Below are 12,179 nucleotides of genomic sequence, written 5' to 3' on the forward strand. Positions count from 1 at the left end.
AAAGCGTGAATTAATTTATCAGCATCTTTCAATGATATAAGAGGTCTAACTTTAGCTATGTTTCTTAAGTGAAAAAATGCTGTCCTAGTGGTCTGATGAATATGCGATTTAAAATTCAGATTACAGTCAACAGTTACCCCTAAGTTTTTTACTTCCATCTTAACTTTTAATCCTAATGCATCAAGTTTATTTCTGATAACCTCATTGTATCCATTATTGCCAATTACTAAAATCCAGAATGATGTTAATTTGGTGCAAGGCCAAAACATGTGACCCAGTGAGGCTGGGACTTGATTGCAGCGTTCACAGATTGGATCTTTCCCTGGAAACATTTTGGAGAGTTTTAGGTGAAACAGATGTGCTCGATATATAAATTTTGAGTTGAATAATTGTATGCTTTGCGCATATGGAGCTCGAGTGAATTCTCTGCATTGCTATTTTCCACTCCTTTTCTGATATATTAATTGAGAGATCTTTTTCCCAGTGTCCTCTTGGATCTTTGAAAGGGAGGACCTGTAAAATAATTTCATATATTGCAGAGGTGGCATCTAAGTCCTTGAAATTGAGCAATATTTTTTCCAGCATGGATGAGGGTGCAAGATGAGGAAAATCGGGCAGGTTATGTTTAACAAAGTTCCTAATTTGAAGATGGTGAAAGAAATGTGTAGCTGGAATGTTAAATTTGGAATGCAATTGTTCATAGGATGCAAAGATGTTGTCTATATAAAGATCTCTAAGCAAGTTAATCCCAAATTGTTCCAGACATTAAAAACTGCATATGTTTGTGAAGGTTGAAAAAGGTGGTTCTCTTGCAGAGGTGCCACAGATAAAAGATTCTCCATCTTAAAATGCTTTCTACATTGGTTCCATATTTTAAATGAGTGAAGCACAATTGGGTTATTAGTATATTGCCGATAACTTGCTTTTATTGGGGCACAGAGCAGGAATATAAAGAAGTACTGCAGGATTTTACTTCTATTGCGGACCAAGCCTGTGTATGTTCTTCTATTTGTGTCCAGGTTTTTTTTATAGCTTGTATGTTTGCTGCCCAGTAATAAAACTGGAAGTTAGGTAGAGCCATGCCACCTTCTGCCTTTTGTCTTTGTAGGGTCGCTCTTTGGACACGTGGATGTTTTGAATTCCAAATAAATTAGGTTATTGTTGAATCTAATTGCTTAAAAATGATTTATTGATGTATATTGGAATGTTTTGAAATAAAAAGGAGCTTAGGAAGAATATTCATCTTAACAGTGTTAATTCTTCCAGCTAGAGTGAGATGAAGGGTTGACCATCTATGCAAGTCTTGCTTAATTTTTTCCATGCAGACGGTGAAATTTTGTTGATAAAGAGCTTTATGTTTACTTGTGATGTTTACCCTAGGTATTTAAACTGTTCTGCAATGATAAAAGGTAGGGTGTCTAATCTAATATTATATGCTTGAGAATTCACTGGAAAGAGTACACTTTTATTCAGATTAATTCTGAGACCAGAGATCTTTTGAAATTCTGTGAGTGCTGTTAAGACTGCAGGCAGAGAATTTTGTGGGTCTGATATACAGTACCATATCATCTGCATATAATGAAATTTTCTGTTCCAGTCCTTCTCTGATAATCCCCTTTATCTGATCAGTATTTCGACAGTGTATTGCCAGTGGTTCAATGGATTGCAAACAGCAGCGTGACAAGGGGCATCCTTGTCTGGTACCACGTTCTAGTTTAAAGTAGTCTGAACAAATGTTGTTGATACAAACTGAAGCTTCTGGATTGGTATACAGTAGTTTGATCCATGCACAAATGTTGGGCCAAACCCAAATTTCTCCAATGTAGTAAAAGGTATTTCCATTCAATCATGTCAAATGCTTTTTCTGCATCCAATGATAATAATATTTCTGGGGTGTTTGAGTTGGTGAGTATATTACATTAAACAGGTTTGAAGATTTGACGAGAAGTATTGACCCTTGATAAATCCAGTTTGATCTTGTGATATTACCGAATGGGGCACTTTCTCCATCCTTCTAGCTATGATTTTGAGAGTATTTTAACGTCATTATTCAAAGTGAAATTGGTCTGTATGATGCAGATTGTAATAAGTCCTTATTTTGTTTAGGAAAAACGGTGATTAAGGCTTGGCGAAAATTTTGAGGAAGAGTTTGATTGTCTCTGGCTTCTGTAAATGTTGCTAATAGGAGGGAAGCTAGCTGAGCGAAGAATTTCTTATAAAATTCTGCAGGGTAGCCATCAGGGCCCGCTGCTTTCCCGCCTTGAAGTGACTTTATAGCATCTAGTAATTCTGATAATGCCAGGGGTTTATCTAGTTCCTCCGCACTAAAAGTGTCTATTTGTGGTATCTGTAATGTATCCAGAATGCATTTGATTGTGTGTTGTCTTCTTTAAACTCAGTAGAATATAAGGATTTATAGCAGTCTCTAAATGTGTGCATTATATTTTTGTGGTCGATGATTTTGTCTCCGTTCGTGTTGGTGATTACTGGGATTGTGTTGCGGACTTCTTGCTTGTGAATTTGTTGAGCTAAAAGCTTATTAGCTTTCTCTCCATGTTCATAGTAATGATGTCTGGATTTATAAATTAGTTGTTCAGTTTCTTTAGTTGTCAAGAGGTTTAGTTCTGAATGCAGAGCTGCCTTTTCCTATGTAGAGCCTCGCTTGGAAGTCTGGCATGTTCTTCATCTATTCTAGTAATTTGCTTTTTCTCTGCTACTTTCTTGGTTTCTAATTTATTTCTGTGGGAAAGATATGAGATAATTTGTCCTCTTAAGAAGGCCTTAAGAGTTTCCCAGAGTAGAAATCTCTGAGGATGTATTTGTCTCTAGGAAGAAACTGATTTGTTTGGATAAAAATTCTGTACAATTCTTGTCTGCTAATAGAAGCGGGTTGAGACGCCATCTGCGAGGTGAGTGTGTGGGGCTTAGTAATTTTAGCTCCAAGATTATAGGTGCATGGTCAGAAATAACAATAGCATTGTATTTGCAAGATTTAATCGTAGGCAAGAAATTATTATCTATAAAGAAATAATCAATTCTTGAGTAGCAATGATGTACTGGTGAGTAGAAAGAATATGTTCTTGAGTTTGGGTTTAAAAACCTCCAGGGTCTGATAAGTTGTGATCAGTTATAAACTACGTAATTATCTTTGCAGTGTTAGATGTCATCCCCCCTGTGATAGAAGTCCAATCTAAGAGTGGATTTAAAACACAATTAAAGTCCCCAGCCATTATAATTTTATGAGTGTTCAGATTGGGAATGGATGCAAATAAATTTTGTATAAATTCCTTATCATCGACATTGGGTGCATAAGCATTTATCAAAATCATTTTACAGTTAGATAGTTAGTCCAGGATCCAATACTGCATCTGAAATGAGACTGTTCTATGTATGAGAATTCCCACACCTCTAGTTTTCTTTGTAAAGCTAGAATGGAACATTTGGCCAGTCCAGTCCTTTTGCAGCCGGAACTGATCCTTGCTTAGTAAGTGGGTCTCCTGTAAAAATACTATTTTAGCATTTAAACCTGTTAGGTGAGAGAGTACTTTCTTTCTCTTTAATTCATGATTCAGGCCTTTAACATTCCAGCTCACAAAGTTAACTGTCCCATCATGGAGACATTGATTCTGAATTTTTGATGTCATTTTATAGTCTTAACTGCAAGTGAGACAGCTTTTACCTTCATTTCCTATGTCCCCAAGAGTTATTGCCATGCTGCCTATTGTTACGTCGGTAGTTATAAAGATTAAAAGGATAGATTTGATACAGCCTGCTCTCTTTCTCTCTCCCCTTTAACCCCCCCGTCCTCCCATTTTGCTTCCCCACATGAGGCTGGACCCCACTTCACAGAGTCCCGGTCCTCTGACATACCCAGAGACAGAGCACGGCCAAAGCAAAACAAGCCCCCACGCAGCGGTGTTTTAGGATTAAAAAATGGAGATATTGCCAATATAGTCTAAATACTATATTCCTAAAATATAATCATTAACAAACTATGAACTTAAAATATATATAATCTTCAGCAATCTTAATGTATTAAGATAATAAACCCAGATAATAAAGCCATGGAATGGTGTTAGAAAGTGGTCCAGAATAAGCACAGTTAGTCTTAATGCAATAATAACAATAACAATAAACCAAGGATATGATGTTAAACAGTCTCCTTTAGGGTAGAGAAAAAATAAATAAGACAAAAAAAAAAAGAATTAAGCACAAACGTCTATAATTGTAATTAAAACATAAACAGCATCTGAGTAATAAAGAGGATATATAATTATAAAAACCCGTATCTTAACAAATAGATCAGACAGTAGGCTATTTATCCTTGCCATGTCATGACAGGCTACGACTCACTATTATGTTTCAGAATAGTGTCGGGATCAGCTTTCTTAATTCCTTTTCTGCTTCTTCCTTGCTGGCAAAGACATAGAATTGACTGTGCAATTCCACTTTCAGTTTGGCAGGATACAAGAGGCTATATTTGATATTGGCTTGCCGTAACCACTGTTTAATGTTGTAGAAGGCTACACGTTTAGTAGCTGTTGCTGGAGAGAAATCAGGGAAGATACGAATGTGGTTAATTTCATATATAATCTCTTGCTTGTGGCTGAGGAGTGCCATCACCTCTATCTTAAATAATAATCTCTCGAAGTGAATAATAAAAGATCTAGGTCTAACGGTATTTGATCCGCATACGCGATAAGCTGCTGCTCAGAATCTGCTTTAAAGTCCTCTTCAATTATTTTGGAAAATAGTTCAGCTGCGAATTTCACTTGGTTTGGACTTTCTCGATTCTCAGGTAGACCTTCGATTCTAAAATTATTCCTTCTACTTCCATCTTCCAAAGCAGCAAGTCTGTCTCCGAGTTTTTTGCATTCGGAGTTGGCAGTTGTTGCTTTTTCTTCAGCACTGGCAGCTAGATTTTCGGCTGTTTCAATCCGAGTCGTGAATGTCTCCTTGACATCCTCCAGTTGATCAGCAAGTGTGCTCAGTTTTGACGAGGTTTCCTGAATGTGCTCTTCAATTTTACCCAGCATATCTTTAAAGACTGCCTCAAAGCGAATACATATGCGTTTCTCCAAGTCTTTATTATCCTGCTGCCACTCCTGTCGCAGCTTCTCATTTAGCTTCTCATTTGCATTTTCCCTTGCCTTCTCGCTTTTCTTTATATTTTTCTTTATCTCTTGCTTGAGCCCAGCGATCATCACCTTCAGTTCAGACAGATCATTTCTGCTTTCGTGCATTTTAGGCGAGGCGGTGGGCTCTATTGCAGCCGGTGTTCCCGGCTCATGTGGAGTAGTCGAAAGTGCGGACTGCAAGGCCTTTTACAGTTTCAGATGATCTTCTCCAATCGGCGAGCTATCGTGACCTGCGTCACTCACACTCGTATATTCGCTCCCCATTTCTCTCTCAGCCGGAGACGATGTAGCAGACCGTGGTCCCAAGGAGTCTGGGCTTTTGCTCATCTGATCCAGGTCAGTCTCTGAAAGGCCGTACCTTGAGCTTGAACTTGCCGATCTGAGCTTGGATGTAGCTTTAGTTTTTGTTTCTTTCGTTACTTTCTGAACCCCTTTCTTGTTGGCCATGTTTATATATGCTTGCATATATTGTAGTAGTGTCCTCAGGTTGGATAAATACAGGATCTCTCAGGATAATAAGAAGATAATATGAAAAATAACACCGCCGCTAGTGGAGCTCCGCTTCAGACGTCCATCTCTCGCAACGGACGAAACCAAAATGCCCAGACGAGACCAAAATACAGTCTTTGCTTCCATTTGGGAGATGGGCATCATCCCAACTGACTGGAAAAGAGGACTTGTTGTCCCTTATCTGGAAAAGGAAGGGTGATTGCCTGAATTGTGGCAACTACAAGGTGATAACACTGCTCTCAGTGCTGGTAAGGTCCTTGCTAGGGTTGTCCTCAATAAGATTGGTGATCACTTACTCACCTACCAGTGACCGGAACAGTCTGGTTTTATGCCTAAGAAGTCTACCATTGACCACGTCCTTGCACTGAGGATTCTCACAGAGCATAAACGCAAATATCAGCAGAGTTTCTTTGCAGTCTTTGTCGATTTTGGTAAAGCGTTTGACAAAGTTGATCACGCTGCCATGTGGGATATCCTGAGACTTTGCAAGATCCCCCCAAGGTTGCTGGATATCATGGCCAGCCTGTACACTGGGACTGTGATGCTGGGCAGAGTGGAGGCAGAACCTCTGTATTTTCAACTTTCTGCAAGGAGACAACCACGTAACACCAGGCTGCGGCAGATACAGGGTAATTTCCAGAGGGTAGGACTGGACCGCTTGTCTGCCTGGGGGGGGTTGCCAACCAGCATCCAAAGCTGTTTCATTGTGTGGTGGATATGGCAAGGTGCTGTACCAGTGTTATGTTCCCCAACCTGATACCACTTTTAACCTAAAATGTAAAATAAAGCACAACACACAATATTAAGTAACATAGCATGCTTACCTGTGCCAAGTTACAACAACAAAATTTGCTTCTATAGCACATTTTTCATACACAGGCTGTATCTTAAAGTGCTTTACAAGATGTCATAAAAAAAGTTGCAAGAAAAGAAAAATAAGTTCAAAATAGATAAGGAAATGGAAAACAAAAAGGGATCTAAGGAGGAAGATGTCATGTGGTGGTCGGTGGAAGTGCATAGTTGGAGATGGTTGGATCTGGCAACTCAAGCTATCAAGGCCATTGGCCCTAGCACATAGGTGTACTATCAAATTGTTCAAATAATTCTTTTATATAACTAATCTCTGTAAACTGGTCTTGTTGGGCAAGGTGTGCCATAAATGGCCAGGAAAGCTGTCTTGTTGAGATAAAGAAGATGACATACACAACAGCCATTTAAATGCATTTTTAAAAAGTGGTGCTATGTTGTGCTGAGCTAAGTATTTATTTAATCAATACTTTTCTACCATACACTTTGATTTATTGATGTATACATGTGGGAGCTTAGCACTGTCATACAGCAATACTCCTTTTACCGATTTTGTGACCTGCCATTATGAAAAACCATTGACATATGTTGTTCAAGATAAAAGAGAAACTGAGCCTCCATGAGTGACAAGATGGAATCCACAGTTCCTCCATGTGACTAGAAACAAGTGACAGTGTGAATGTGATGGAGCAGAAGTTGGAGTGGAAAGTAGTAATGGAATAACTGATGATGGTTAAAATATCTTACTTTTGCAAATAAAAAAATACAAAACACGTGAATACATTGCCAGAGCCCCTACACAGCGAATCCAGCTTTTTAAATTTACCCTTAGAGAGGTTCTTCCAACTTTCATATTCATTTTATATGCCACTCATGATGGCAAAACATACAAGTTATTGAAATGGCAGTGGGGCTAAAAACACAGGTTTGAACTTAATACTGTAACCCAAAAAAATACTTGAAACTGCCTGCCTGTTTAACTGGGACATCTTGACATTTCCACTTATCTTTACATAAGAAAATAAGTTCATACAGTAAATATCATTTAACTTTTCTGTTCTCTGACAACAGTTTACAAGAAGTCTTTATAAGAAGTCTTATTTCTTACAGTTTGGTATTTTACTTATTATTCAATTCAGAAGTGTGTTTCTGGGGTATACCATTTATGCAAAGCTGATAAGTGAAAATTAAAACATATTTCACTTTGCTATGTAAACAAACCCAGCTGATAAAAGGAAGTGATCTGTACGATTTCTTCTGTCTGCCATGATGCTTTGAATAAGTCACATAGGGGCTTAACCAATAGATGCAAATATAGGACGGCCATGTTTGAATTTCACATATGGCGACGGCTTAAGACTTTTGTTTATTTTGTATTTTCTGCAGCACCATTATGTCAGCTACTTGTGCTCTTCAGAACATGTTTTAATTCTCTGTCAAATACTTCTTCCAACATTTTTATGTTAAAGAAAGATGAATAATTAGATACTTCACAACAATCAACTGTCAACAGCACATCAATCAATGCAATTTTACCATCACTTGAGTTGGAATCTGTTAAAGGTATTTAAAAAAGAACTATTAAAGCTATTTCAGTCCCCATAAGCCTTTTTGGCACAGATTTATCTACCTGATGTTGTAAACTGCTATTAAAAGCAAGTATTTTATGTACATTTCTAATAAGAGGAAATACTTTGAATAGCATCAAACAATAACAGTAATAATAGCAATGTTAAAGATTTTTAATGAACAAAAATGTGATATACAGTAAGTCTCTATGACTAACAAACAGAAATTAACAATTTCCCAACTTCCAAAACAGTTGGCTAAAAGTTACATCATGTGTAAACTTTCAGACTTTTTATTTTTTTTCATGTCATGTGGAAACAAAACCATTTAGTGATGCACTATGACCATCCAAATCAACTCAGAGCACAATTCTCTCCTAATTCATTTAAAATGGGTACTCAAGTGTTGCTAGTCAACCTCTCAAGCATGCTGAACTGTTTGTGGAAATCGGAAACCCACACTAACAAAAGGATTAGATGCAAACTTCAATGTTCAAAGCCCAATATCACTGAGCTGTCTTGTTATTTATACAGCACCTTGAGCTGTACCATAATCCCAAATGACGCACAAGAAGGCCTCTCACACTGAAAGAAAGATTCAGATTTATAAAATTAGGAGCTGGTCACTTGCCAAGGATCACACTGAGATACGTTGCAACTTGTAAGCCAAAGAGATGAAGCCAACTTCACTGTAAGGCTCCACCACATGTAGCAAGCCACAAGATCAAAGATGAGGATCTTTTAGAAAGAGTTATGTTGTTTAATGATTTTTGTTTAAAAAAAAAAAACCAAACATTTCCTTAGATCACATGTTAAGTAAATACGTTTTCATATAAATTAAAGAAATAAGTTCATCAATGATCATTGCCAATGCGAGACCTGTACCCCCATACTAGAGAGTCCACCTCCATCTTTACAAAATATGCAGCTTCCTAGAAAAAGGGTTGGTGGTGAGGAGCAGAGAGCAAACTGTAGAAATATATAGTTGGTGCTCTATTGTCTAGACATAAACAAAGTAGAATAGGATGATTTATTGTCAATTGCTTAATGAACTCTCTACCACAGCTACTCAGCAAACAGCTGGTATCAACCTCTCAGATTTTTTTGTAAGGTATTGTGAGAAGATGAGGAACATTTGGATTAATACAAAAACACACCCTTCTCATTTCTAACTCTGAAATCAGAGTTTCCAGATTCTTGTAATCTTCCTGTAATCAAGACTGTCGGCATGTATACTGGGCTTTCCTACGCCCACTGCACTACCATGTTATTTCATATTTCTTTTTAAATGGTTTTATTGTCTGTGCAAGTTTATTTTTAACATATTTTAGATCACCCTGAAACTGGACCAAGTATATTATGACAAGAAGTAGCTTAAGGACACAGAAGTGGAGCAGCCATTCACCAGATGATAGGACCAAATGTCACTTATGGCTCCCTGTAGGATTAGCAGCAAGTAACATAAATCGGTCTTTTCATATGGAAGATGTCATATTAACAGATCACACAAGACACAAATTAATAGCCAGCTTTGATGGGCATAGGGTAAAGTCTGGATGTAGTTCATAAAGATAAGTGCCAGGAGAAAAGGACAGTATGGCAGAATTCAGTGGAGGTTTATCACTTGAGAGTAAAGAAGTTTAATGCCGATAAAATACAAACTGATAACTTTAGATTTGTACTAACCATTGTGCCGGCCAATACCCCCAGGCCGCCAGATGGAGCCCTCCCTGCAGTATGGAGGTGCCCCAAAGATACCACAGGGGCTGCAAGAGGAAGCTGCAGAGAGGACCAAAGACTTATTTGTGCCCTATGACCCGGAAGTTCGTCAAAGGAAGAGCGACGGGCTTCCGGGGTGAAGAAAAGAACTTTTACCTGACCCGGAAGTGATACAGGATCACATGGACTGGGACTGGGAACACTTCCACGTCAGGGAATATAAAAGGATTGTGGGAGCTCCCATACGGCGAGCTGAGCTGGGTGGAAGGGTGGCAACGCGTCTGGGAGTTGGAGGATTGTATTATTGTGCTTGTATGAGTATAGTGGAGGAGAGGGTGCTTTGTGCACTGTGGAAGATTAATAAAGTCACTTATTGGACTTTTACCTGGTGTCTGGAGTCGTGGACAGGGGTTCAAGGGAGCAATATCCATTTTCTGAGCTTGTGTAATCCATCATAGGTAGTACTGGTAGCACGTGGCAGATCTGCTCTTAATCACACCAGGCCAACCGACATTTTCATATTAGCCTAATATGCAAAAACCCACTAAAGAAAACAGTCAACATCCATGAAATGTGTTAATTAAGTTGTCTATCTGTCTATCATCATACCTGCCTGATCCAATTTGGGGTCACGAGGTACCAGAGCAAGAGGTATGATCCAAAAATTAACTGTAGATTAGGTCCCCCTCACTCATACATTCAAAGGGGCTAACTGCCAACTAACCAGAGCCGGCACAAGCCATCCTGTCATTCTTAGCAAGAAGTGTTTTAGCCCTCTTTGAATTAACAAAATCACAATCAAGGAGCAATACCACATAAACAGTAAATATTGTAGTGCTGCCGCACTTCTACTTTAAACACTCATCAAGTGTGTTATAGGACAGTGCGAGAATAGGAAGTTTTCATGGCGGTTCGATACATCCTGCACCAACTCAGATCTCTTGATAAGACACCGTCTCTTTCTCTCCCACATGTGTGAGTCAACCTGGACACTTATGGGGAAAAATGTCTGCACAAAACAGACTGACAGCATACTTAAACAACTAAAAATAAAGCAGTATAGCATTAGTTAAACTTTCCTTTCTGAATTTTAGACACTGGATCTTTATGGCTGCAAAGATTTTAACTACATCTTTTAAGAAAGCATGGAAAAGGTTTTATATAAATAGAAGACATTATTATAATAAACACATGCAGGGACAGGGCCTGGATTTAAAGCAAGTGTCCTTGAGCTGGCACAGCAGCACTGTGTCATTTTAATCTGACTAACATCATTCAAATTATTACCAGTAATATTAATTAACCAAATGTATTGCAGTTATTCAAATGCAATGTTTTTTGGAAAGCGTCTTTAGTTTCCAAATGAATACATTTAAAGCTCTAAATACTTCTTGATATTTTTATTAAAATACAGTAAATGTATTAATAAATCTCAGGGAATCAAGTAGACTGTAAGGTGAATATTAATAAAATCAGTGCATTATTGAATATTTAAAGTACATCCAAAGTCATCTAAACATTACTGAAAGACTAATTAATTGCTATAGATTTTATGGTAACCAATATTAATTTCGAATATTAAAAAATAGTTTCATTTTCTTGGTATTATTTAGTAGAATGTTAATAAAATGGGTCTCTGTCCTCACTGCCATAAGGAAACATATTGCTCATTAAAGGATAAAATTATACACATTTGATTTGTTTAGTTTAGTTATTTATATTTTTTGTAATAATTAATCATTAAAATTTATAATATACTTTTAAGTATTTAAAAAAAATCCACTTCTCTACCATTCCTAATTGCTTTACACAGTAACAGATTATTACAGATCCAGTTCAATAGAGAGTTGGTTCTACTTGCTAACATTTCAGAATCACTAAAGTTTAAAATGTTTTAGGAAAGTCAAACAACTTCCTTGACTTTTAAGCTAAGTGATGTTTCCTTCACATCAAAAAGTCAATATTGTTTTCCTCTCTGTAAGTAAATATCCCCATTTTTGCCTTGCAGTCAGGATTAAATTCTACAGTTTACACCTCATCATATAAAGAATAGTCCCACTATACTTCTTTGAAAGTAAAGACAACATAATATTACTTACTACACTCTGTTACCTCATGAATTGGGTACTTCCAACCTGAATATGGACCACTGCCCCCATCCACCCACTCAGCCACAGGGAGATGATCTGTCTGTCAGGCAGCCGCAGCCCCAATGAAGTCTGTATTGAGCGTGAGCAGCTACTGGCCCCCTAATACAGATCCCCACTTCTCAGCCTCTTCTAGGTTAAGATCAAGTGTAGTATCTGTACTTATTTTAATATCTGATAGATTCCCCTGCTGGCAAGAAGCTGCTCCATATTAAACAGATTTTTGAGAACAGGGGCTGAGAGTCTTTTCCGGACCCTAATCATCCCTAATGTCTAATTGGCTAACTTTC

The 12,179-nt window shown here is 37.8% G+C and overlaps 1 pseudogene; it reads left to right on the forward strand.

Moving 5' to 3' along the window:
- The first annotated feature begins 12,003 nt into the window (after positions 1 to 12,003).
- LOC120534788 lies at positions 12,004 to 12,179 on the forward strand (annotated as a pseudogene).

This window comes from Polypterus senegalus, chromosome 8 (genome assembly GCF_016835505.1).
Source record: "Polypterus senegalus isolate Bchr_013 chromosome 8, ASM1683550v1, whole genome shotgun sequence".
NCBI lineage: Eukaryota > Metazoa > Chordata > Cladistia > Polypteriformes > Polypteridae > Polypterus > Polypterus senegalus.